This window comes from Thermobia domestica, chromosome 8 (assembly GCF_964235325.1).
Source record: "Thermobia domestica chromosome 8, izTheDome1.hap1.1, whole genome shotgun sequence".
Lineage (NCBI taxonomy): Eukaryota > Metazoa > Arthropoda > Insecta > Zygentoma > Lepismatidae > Thermobia > Thermobia domestica.
In genome coordinates, this window is record NC_137461.1 from 106,093,460 (window position 1) to 106,104,812 (window position 11,353).

General features: G+C 37.3%; 1 protein-coding gene across 3 annotated transcripts in view; it reads right to left on the bottom strand.

Annotated features, from left to right (window-relative positions):
* LOC145693119 (uncharacterized) overlaps positions 1 to 8,135 on the bottom strand; it is a 58,903-nt gene extending 50,768 nt beyond the window's left edge. For all 3 annotated transcript variants that reach the window (XM_081768837.1, XM_081768836.1, XM_081768835.1), the window contains exon 1: positions 8,019 to 8,135. The gene's annotated coding sequence lies outside the window, so the exon portion shown is untranslated. The remainder of the gene's footprint in view (positions 1 to 8,018) is intronic.
* Between the last annotated feature and the right edge of the window lie 3,218 nt (positions 8,136 to 11,353).

The window sequence follows — 11,353 nt, forward strand, 5'->3', positions numbered from 1 at the left end:
TTTTGCGCTTTTTTCAAAATTTTGCTTTAAATAGATAAAGTAGACTTTGTTTCGCTTCTCGACAACACAAAACCTCATTTAATTGGTGGTTGATGCACTTAATAAGATAACCCCTCTAAAATAAACCATGAATTTCGAAAAGATTTTTCAAACAATTTTAATTCTTAACATATTTACATTATGAATTCCAAAAGATTAACCAATGTATATAATAAGTTTTTAACCTCTTATATATAAAAGTAAGTACTTTTTTAAAATGATACACAAATAAGTAGCAAAAATGTATGTAGTAATTTTACTTCCAAATACACACTCTCTTTTTGAAACAAAATAATGTAAAATATGAGAGAAATACATTTATATGATAGTCTTAAAGGCTGCACATCAAGAGCTTTGTTTCGGGTGGTTCTGTACGTTCTTAAAAATTTTCAGTGTATATTTAACTTTCATTTACATTGTATGAATGTTTCGTTTCGAACAAATTTTTCATTCACTGATCACTTAAGTAATAGTCTGTTACCACGCATCAGATGCTTCGGACCTGCAAAATCGGTAAATTTCCGAATTCTGTAATGTACTGAGTGTTCCTTAAGCTTGTTTAGAATCGGGAAAGTACCGAATTTTCTGTTCATGGATCATATGCATAATAAGACTGTTCATCTGAGCGTGTGGTTTCCTAAACAATAGAATATATAACCACCGACACGGTTTATGAAGGTTTCTGAATTTTTAAAAAGAGGAATTCAACATATCATTACGAAATTTCTTTCTGTTTTTGTTATTTAAAAAAAAAAAAGAAAAAAAAAACTAAGAAATACATTTAAGAATGGAAAGAATCAACAAGAGTTCCAAGTGACAAGACAGGCGACAAAACTGATTGTAATAATTATCAAGGCATTTCTCATGTCAACATCCAATAAATTCCTCCCAAACATTCTATTAACGAGATTGATAACATACGCAGATAAAATTATTGGAGATTATCAGTGTAGATTTACGCGAAATCGATCAACTATCGACCAGATATTTATCATTTGGCAAATACTCGAAAAGAAATGGAAATATATTACCCAGTACATCAACTATTTATTAATTTAGAAGGCTTACGACTCGGTTAGGAGGGAAACATTGTACAACATTCTTACAAAATTTGGAATACCGAAAAAGCTAGATAGATTAATTAAAATGTGTTTAAATTAATCCCAGAGTAAAGTCAGAGTAGAAAAATTCTTGTCCACAAGCTTCCACGTCGAGAATGGCCTGAAGCAAGGAGATGTGTTATCGCCATTATTATTCAGCTTTGTTCCTGTGTACGCTATATGGAAAATCAAAGATAGCAACCAGGACCTAGAGCTGAATAGTATTCACCATGTTATGGCGTATGCTGATGTAAATCTGATAGGAGAACAATCCAAAAAAATTCAGAGACTTGCAGCGACATTGGTTTAGAAGTAACTGCAGAGAAAACTAAATACATGGAAGTTCACCGGGATTGTAATACGGCAAATTATAGTTGCGTCAAAATGTCAAATAATACTTTCGACAAAGTAGATACTTTCAAGTATCTAGGATCAATATTACCAGACCAAAATCATATCCACGAAGAAATTAAATGTAGACTGAAATCAGGAAATTCGTGTTATTATTCAGTTCAAAATATTTTGTCCTCGCGAATTCTGTCGAGGAATTTAAAGCTGAAAATATATGAAACGATAATCATGCCTGTTGAGCTTTATGGTTGTGAAACATGGTCGCTTACGCTGAGGGAAGAACGCAAAGTATTTGAGAATAACATCCTGAGACAAATATTTGGACCCAAGAGGAACGGGAATGGAAAATGCCATAATTTATACGGTTTACCAAACATCGTTAGGGTCATCAAGTCCAGGAGGCTCAGCTGGGGAGGTCATAGCCAGAATGGAAGAAAGTAGGAACGCGTTCAAAGTTTTAACTGGAAATCCAATCGAAAAACGTCCATTAGGAAGACCCATACGCGGATGGGAGGACAATATTAAGATGAACCTCGCAGAAACAGGAATACATAGTAGAAATTTGAGCGAATTGGGTAAGGACAGAAATCAATGGAAAACTTTTGTGAATGCGCCATTGAACCTTCGGATTCCATAGGCCGTAGAGAGAGCATACATTTACGTTAAGCACAACTGTGCAGCAAACATGATTGAGTGGTTAGCTTTTGCGCTTCTATCGGGAAGTCCGGTATTCAACCTCGCATTCGACCATTTTGATAAAAGTTTATCTTAATTCCATCTGTGAATGTAGAAATAATGCGTGTACTGTGAGACCTGCCAACTTCCTTTCTTATCATTTTAAAATCGTTGTTATTACTAACTACTACCAGTGTCGGATTTGCGAAGGCGGTTACGGTGGAGATGTCTTTCGGATTGAAGCCTGTACCCCGAAAATACGGAATTTCTAAAACAAACGAAATATTAGCTATGCCCTTAATCAAAGAAAAAAAATCAGAAAAAAACCCTTATAAAGTACTTTTCTAAATCCGCCGCTGATCAGCATAAAATGGTCTTCAGATTGTATCCGGAAGATTATTGCTGAATATAAAACGAAATGAAAAATTAGTTATACCTGCACACAAACTTCAAGCTCCTCCCAAATAAAAATTAGGGATTTTTAAGGAAAAAAAAAAACATTAATCAGAGAAACCACTCCCAAAATTCTTTTCTAAATCCGCTACTGATTATTTCTATAAAATGGTATTTAAGGTTGTATCCGGTTCACAGCTACAGAATAACAGAAATATGGAAGTACGTTTGACGGATATATTGAGAAACATAACTTATGTGCTAGAAGCTAGAGTACTAGCACTAAGAAATGAAACACGGATGACTAAAACTGAAATGATCTAGAAGAAAAATTGCCGATAACTCAGAAGTTAAAATAAAGTTAAATAGCCTCTAAAATTGCCCTCAAATACTACGTACTTTATGTGTACTTTAATTCTTAAAACACTTACTCCATCCATCATGATGGTGAATTCCAGAGCGAAATATGGCATTTAGGTCAGGATATTTTATTTAAGTATAGAGTATACTGTAAGAAAGCTATTTAGATAGAAAAATCATGAAAATGAAAAAAGCCAAAATTTCCAAAATTCCCGCTTTTTCCTCAAAAAAGCTGGCGTTTTATATGCAAAAAAAAAAAAAAAAAATCAATTCAATAACCCGGCATTTTGCATCTCTACCTGCGGAGCTTCTAACCCCCTTCGCTCCCTGAACTATGTTTCGTAACGTAAGTAAATAACTTTTTTTTTTTTTATCAAGATAGTTGTGTGCAAAGTGGACTATATACCACGTGACATTACGTCACGCTCGGATAGTGCAACTTTGTTTCAGTCATCAATGAGTACTGTGCACTTTGCAACACTTAACAATTCCAAGGTACTTATTTTGCGCAGTAATACCACAGAGAAAATAACAAGACAGAGGTATAACGTTTGGTTGTTTACGTTACATCTCACGAGGAAACCTTTTCTGGTGTCACACGAAATGTGGAACGAGACTATGGTCAATTTATAGTCCAGAAGGTATAACGTCGCTGGCATCGCGCGCCTAGACCTGCTCGTCACTGGGAGTGTGGTAAGAGGGTAGCCAATCACCACCATTCAGATTTGCCTAACTTACTCATCGCAAGGTCACTCAACCTCAACCGTCTACTGCGCTCAGCGAGCCACGAGTAACGAAGCTGGCAACTCCGCATAAACGTCACTAGAACTTTTCGCGGGAAGGCAACGATGTTATAGCTTCCGTACTATTGTGAACACGAAAATCCATAGGCGGAAAAAACCCTCGATCGCAACCGTTCCGTACTTATGAGGGAAGAGTAGGGGTACTGCCAACACAACAAGTTGTGGATAATGAGACGAAAGATGGCACGAGTTCGATGAAAATATGCATAGAAACACAGTTAAACATATACTACAATGTGACATTACATTCGACAATACTCTGACAAGTGAGGGCAGTGGCGTAGTACATAACGATAGAGATAAGTGCAAGTAAAAATGATCATATAATTGAGGAAAACGAAGAAGCAAGACGTTAGGAGAACTGTACAGTAATAGTACATGGTCAAGTAATCAATCACAAACTATAGACAGCATGTAGACGTCAACATAAGGCAGAAATGGAAGAAAGAGAGCTATGGAGGGAACTGACCGTAGAGTCCGGACTCCCTCTCCTCATAACGTCTGATGTGTATAGACTCTTGCAGTAGTAAGGGCAGCACTTGGTCTCACTTTCGGCCCCTGGGTCCCTTCCTAAGGACCCATGGTCCCTGGCCCAGGGTCAATGACCTAGGGTACTTAGGACCAACCCCTGTAGATTTTAGCAAGGGTACCTTGGCCCACCCCTTAAAATTTGGAAATTGCCAAATTTAAAAATTGGGTATGGTAGCCTAGGACCTGGGTATGTACCTCTATAAGTTTTGAGGTCTATCTCATTACCCTTCATGGTTAAAAATTGCCAAAAATTTAAATTTCGGAGGTTTTTGACCTAATTTATCCCCTTTGATGAGGTCTTATTACGATATATGGTTGCATGGGCATGTACAGGGTCCATTCCCTTTTATAAGACATAGGTAAATTGGTGCACCCCCTTGAAAATTTAAAGGGTGGGCCAAGGTACCCCTGCCAAAATCTACAGGGGTGGTCCAAAGTATCCCTAGATCACTGACCGTAGGCCATGGACCATGGGTCCTGAAGCAGGAACCCAAGGGCCAAAAGTGAGACCAAGTGCTGCCCTTACTATTACAACAGTCTATATACATCAGACGTTACGAGGAGGGGATCCGGACTCTACGGTCAATCCACTCCATAGCTCTCTTTCTTCCATTTCTGCCTTATGTTGTTGTCTACAGGTTGTGTATAGTTTGTGATTGATTACTTGACCATGTATTATTACTGTACAATTCCCCTGACGTCTTACTTCGTCTTCCTCAATTATATGATCATTTTTACTTGCGTTTATCCGCCCCCTCTTCTATCGTTATGTACTACGTCACTGCACTCACTTGTCAGAGTATTGTCGAATGTAATGTCACACTATAGTATATGTTTAACTGTGTTTCTATGCATATTTTCATCGAACTCGTGCCATATTTCGTCTCATTATCCACAACGTGTTGTGTTGGCAGTGCCCCTACTCCCCCCCCCCCATAAGTACGGAACGGTTCCGATCGAGGGTTTTTCCCGTCTATGGATTTTCGTGTTCACTAACACAAATCGACTGATCATAGTCTCGTTCCACATTTCGTGTGACACCAGAAAAGGTTTCCTCGTCAGTGTAATACTATACTGATGTATACGGATGTAGGAACGAGCAAAAGAAGTATGAAAATAAGAAATATTTGTGATTATAGGGAAGGCCAGAAATAAAACAGGGGTAACTGTAGATAAGATATATCAAAGTAAGAACAGGTAAGTTGCAATACATCATTGAAAATAGATTCATGTGACAGTTTAGCCGAACACAGTTACACATAGAATAATTTCACTGTCCCACAAAATTCATTTCAATACGTTATGGACTGATAATCATATTACGGTTAAAGTATACGAGCGAACTTTTCCGTTTATGGAAGGAGCAGAAACGTCATACTTTTAGGAATTATTCACTGACTATCTAGGATGTTAAAAAGGAAGTAACAAGGCGACTTTCATTTAATTACTGAGTAATATAAAATAAAATGTACAACGGTTTGCGTTGCGTTTCGTTGTGTTTTGAAGTTTGTTTATTTATTTTGACGAATAGCGCTTTTCAAATATTTGACGTGACGTCAGTGAATGCATGCGCACGAAGATGTAGTTGGCGGCAGTAGTATGAGGAAGAGAGGAGAAGATGGCGGCTGTACTGGTTAAGGGCATGCTTGACTGTGAGGAACGGAGCATATGTGAGTATGCTGTCCTTTTCTGAGGTAAGTTGTGTTCGAAATGTAAGGACGCGGTTTTTTGTAGGGAAAGGAAATGGAATGTGTGCTCGTTATAGAACCACGTGTAAGTGGTTTTAGAAATTATGATTGTTATCTGTTTCTATATTGGTGCTTCGAGGTATTCTATGCTAGTTAATGAGTGATCCTTTTGTGTGGATTGAGTGTTGAATATTATATTAAAAATCATCACTTGATCGGTAAGCACTTTTATGCTGCTGAGTAGGTCATTCTAGGCATTAACTTTTAGAGTGCTTTATATTTCTTGATTAAAATAATATTGCCCTTGTACTTAATGTGAGCGTTTCCGCTTGGTACTCCCTCTCATTTTTATTGCATTCTTGAAATTTGTCCTTGTACTTTCTAGGAATATGTGGTTTTATATGGTATGCGAAGAATAATGTGCCCTTGTACTTAGTGTATAAGTATGTGTGGGGGATTTGAAACACTATCGCATAACACGTGCACGTGGATGCTTCTTACTGTTACACTACGTACAAAAATGATTTTATTTTATGTAGAAGTGGTAATGCAACACATAAAAAACGCAGATCACGGTATATTCACACTTCATGTTGGAGTATGTGTGTTCTATTACCACTCGTACATGATATAGAACCATTTCTGTAGGTAGTACAACAGTAAGAAGTATCTACGTGCACAGAAGATGAGAAGGTCGTCGCGCACAGAAGAATTCTCTATTTGGTAGAACCGTCTGCTTCGAGTGACCCCTCCCCCCCCCAAAAAAAAATACGGGTTAACTTTACAACACCTGCTCCAGCAGGTATACTCACTCAGAAACGAGAAATTACACACTAATAATTTTATGAAAATGGATCAAAACTTACCTAACCTTAAGCTAACCCGTTCCTAACCCCATCCCTACTTATTTGGGGGTATGTTTAGTACAAGGGGTCCAGAAGCACGTAAAAAACACAAAATTTACAGAAGAAATGAGTGATGCAAGTACTTAGACGTAACATAACGTAATCAAATGTAACCTAACCTACCATAAACTAACTTAAGCTAACCTGAACTAACCTAAACTAACGTAATATTAATAGAAATAAGCGAAATTCTATCATTTTTTGGAAAATTATGCGGGACTCCTACACTAATATAACACAAACTAAACTAACCTAACGTAACCTAAACTAGCCTAACCTAACTTAAACTAACCAACCCTACCCTAAACTAACCGAATGTGAACAGAAATTACCAAAATTGGGTTAAGTTCCAAAGTTGGGCGTCCGTTTCGTGCAAAATTTTTAAAATTTACAGCAAAGAAATGGATAATTTGATCGTTTGTGTGCTTGATAATATATAAAGGTCTCGAAAATATGTTTATTTGTTATATATAAGCGGTTATAAACATGGGACTATACGCCGAGCGGAGGGAACTACTTGGCGCAAGGTAACCAAATAGTTGCATTGTGGGAAAGTAACGAGCATTTATGTTATCAACATGGCGAATGTACAAGGGCAATGATCTAACAGTTTTAACATTTGTGAAGCAATACGTTGATAACTAGCAAAATCTTCTAAAAGTTTGTGAAGAGCACGGATTAATGAACCTAATAACAAATTGTAGAAAATGTGGAAAGGAGATAAGAGCGAAAAAACATGGCGAAAGCGGACGCCCAACTTCGGAATAAATGCCCCAAAATTGTAACATTTTTTAGAGAAAAGAGCTGGACCCCTTCTGCTAAACATAGGCCCTTATTTGTATCTTACTCTACTCTACCCTACCCAACTCTACTTTTTCAAAGGGTCCTACTTATCGATGCGCAGCTGGAGCGTGTCTTGTAAAGTTTACCCCCCCCCCCAAAAAAAAAAAAAAACCTTTCCGTCGCTATATCTACATGCCAACAACCTTCATTACATTTTACGTGAGACTAAGTGCAAGGAACGGAAATTGTTGAAACAACAAAGTTGACCTCTTTCTTTTCAGCCGCATCACGAGATTGTCCATTGCAGCAAGTACTATTTCAAAAAATATATATATCACATTTAACTTCAAAAAATTTATAGTAAATCAACATTACTGAAATACTACTTACAATATTAGAAATATTAGAACAACAAAACAGCCCCTTCCCCCAATTCCCCATTATGAAATAATCACAGTATAATACAGCTTATAACTTCTTCTTTGTTATTAAATGAATGAAAAATATTAACCATGGTCGCAGCAACTGAGCCATGTCTAAGGCATTACTGAAATGGTTTTGTGTAGTAAATGACTACGGGAGAAGTAATTGGATAAAAAGGTCGCAGTAGAACTTTAAAAAGTAAGAAAAAAGGGTACCCTTTGGGGATACCATGGTACAATTTGTACCATACGGGGTGTTTCATGGTACATTGCGTTATAACTCTCCTATTTGAGCTTTTTCGTCCGGGTTTTTTTTTTTCAAGTCCAAAGGCACTGTAGAAGACATTACGTATGGTTTCACATCTTCCTGCGTCGAGACATATGAGATGATGACGTCATAAGTCTAAAATTTATATTTTCGTGTAATACTTTTTTTGGGGGGGGTATGTAAAGTATTTTTGGCGGGCTTATTTTTGCACGTAGAAGATTGAAATTTTGCACAAACATGCAGTCCACCGAGTAGTATTTACCAGATTTTTTCAGATTTCTGCGTTAAAACAGGGGGGGATCAAAAGGGTCAAAAAGTTGAAGAAGGGATATTTTTACCAAAAAATCCTTTTCTTCGCGATTTTCGCGCCTTAGATACATGATGGAGACAAGTAAATGGTACCACCTGAAAGGCAGTTCTATTCTGAAGAGAATGATGGGCGCACACATGGCCCTAGGGTAATTAGGGAAGTGTCAGGGAATTGTTATCAAAATATACTTCTGTATAGGGGAATTTTGGACATTTTCGGTATTATTTTTTTGCGGGCTTATTTTTCCACCTAGAAGATTGAAATTGTGCACAAACATTCAGTCCACCGAGTAGTATTTACCAGATTTTTTCAGATTTCTGCGTTAAAACAGGGGGGTACAGAGGGGCTAAACGTTGAAAAAGGAAATTTTTACCAAAAAACCCTTTCACGGAGTTTTCCCACCTTAGATACATGATGGGGACAAGTGAATGATACCGCCTGAAAGGCAGTTCTATTCTGAAGAGAATGATGGGCGAAACATGACCCTAGAGTAATTAGGGATGTCTCAGGCAATGTTTAAAAATTTCCCTCTGTATACGGGAATATGGGACATTGTCGGTATATTTTTTTTTTTTTTTTGGCGGGCTTACTTTAGCTCCAGGAAAATTGGAATTGTGCATAAGCATTCAGCCCACCGAGTAGTATTTACCATATTTTTTCAGATCTTTGCGTTAAAACAGCGAGTTCCAGGGGGGGCTAAAAGTTGAAAAAAGGATAATTAGACCCAAAAAATCCCTTTTTTCGGGATTTTCCCGCCTTAGATACATGATGGAGACACGTGAGTTATACCGCCTGAAAGGCAGTTCTATTCTGAAGAGAATGATGGGCGAAACATGACCCTAGGATAATTAGGGATGTCTCAGGAAATTTTTTACCTGAGATCATGCTGTTTTACGGTAATTTGGGGCATGATGGCAATTCCTGATAAAATTTCTCCCGCCCTTGGTATTCAAGATAGAAACTTGAAATTTGGTACACACATTCAGTATACCAAGTACTATTTATCAGATTGTTTTTAGATGGCTACGTTTACACAGGGCCGCTCCAGTGGGGCCCAAAGTGCGAGAAAAAAAATTCCCTCCGAAATCTTCCCTTTGACATGATTTTTCCCGCTCCTGGTATATGGTATGAGCATGCAAGTGGTATCATTTGAAAGCCAGCTCCATTCTGAAGAGAATGAGGTATGAACCATGATCCTAGGATAAATAGTGATGATGCAGTAGCTGCTTGTCTGAAAGTCTAAAGAATAGCCCAAAAACCCCGGATCCGGAAAGGGTTACGGAAAAAGTAATTGGATAAGAAGGTCGCAGTAGAACTTTAAAAAGTAAGAAAAAAGGGTGTCATGGATTGCCTTATTGCAAAGAAGTTGCCACAACTATAAAATATTGATTAAATACGGATGTGGGACGGCATAAAGATGAATGATTATAAAACATACAATTAGTAAAATAATAGTCAATTGTAGGATGCAAATGGATGTAAAAACAGGATGTAAATGGATGTAAAAAGAGGATGTAAATATATCCTCAAATGCTTATTTTTTCTCTCAACACGTAGTGGACGAAGATCACACTCCCATGGATGTTCTTACAGTTCCGAGAGAATTATTTCTAATTTGCGGAATGATTTTTCATAGCTACTAGTAAACCGGACCAGTTAGCATTATCTTTGGTAGCGTTCTATAGAATGGGGAAGATACTCTTATATCTATGCTGTACAATGAAATTGGAAATTTTTACAGCACGAGTTGCCAGTAACAATCTGGAGTCTCAAAACTTCTTCATATAATTGTCATGGATGCATATTTTAAATCACGCTCGACCCTAGCCATAGGAGCTAAATAGCTGTTCTGTTCTGATTGGTTGAAGTTACCCGTTTCTCGCCACGTAGAATACATGTAGCAGAAATCAAAGGATGTCTCGTGTCGGTTCTCGTAGCCGAGCGTGCTAGTGGAACAGGTTAGTAATTATAATCGCTTTTGGCGTGGGTTCAATCCCAGCCAAAGGAAGGTTTAATTTTCATAGCATTTTTTTCATTAAAATAAGATGAAACTAATACTCAAGAAAGTGATTTACCTACGTTACGCGTGGAGTTTTGCTATACGAATCCATAATATAAGTAGTAGTAGCAGGAGGAGGAGCAGGAATGGGTTAGAAACCCCACAGGGCTCGTTTTGTTCCATCTTGACCCCCATGAAAGCAATCAGAAACGTGCATTTAGTTCGTATGGCTAGGGTCGAGCGTAAGAAAAATATGCGTTATGGATCAATATTATTGTTACAGGTTTTGTATAAGCTTATCAATTGACTAAGCCGTTATCATCACTGTAACGCAATGCGTTGACGTCCAGAAGAAATTTGAGGTGAAATCTTCAGTCTTCTGACTATTGCAAGGGGATATAATGATATGAGAATTAGAGTGCGAAATCCACAGCTTTGGAACTTCGCTAAAGTTTTTTTTTTTTTTTTTTGCGTAGTGTTAGTTCTATGCTTTCCAACTGTTTGGTGTTATTATTATTATTATTATTATTATTATTATTATTATTATTATTATTATTATTATTATTATTATTATTATTATTATTATTATTATTAGTGTGATATAATCTTATCACTAATTTTTCTCGTATCCCACATGAGCGTGATGGTGTATGTATCTTTGTTCACAATAGTTTGAAAGCATCTGAAATAGATTGCCACAGTGAGGGAGATGTTCGAGCGAAGCCC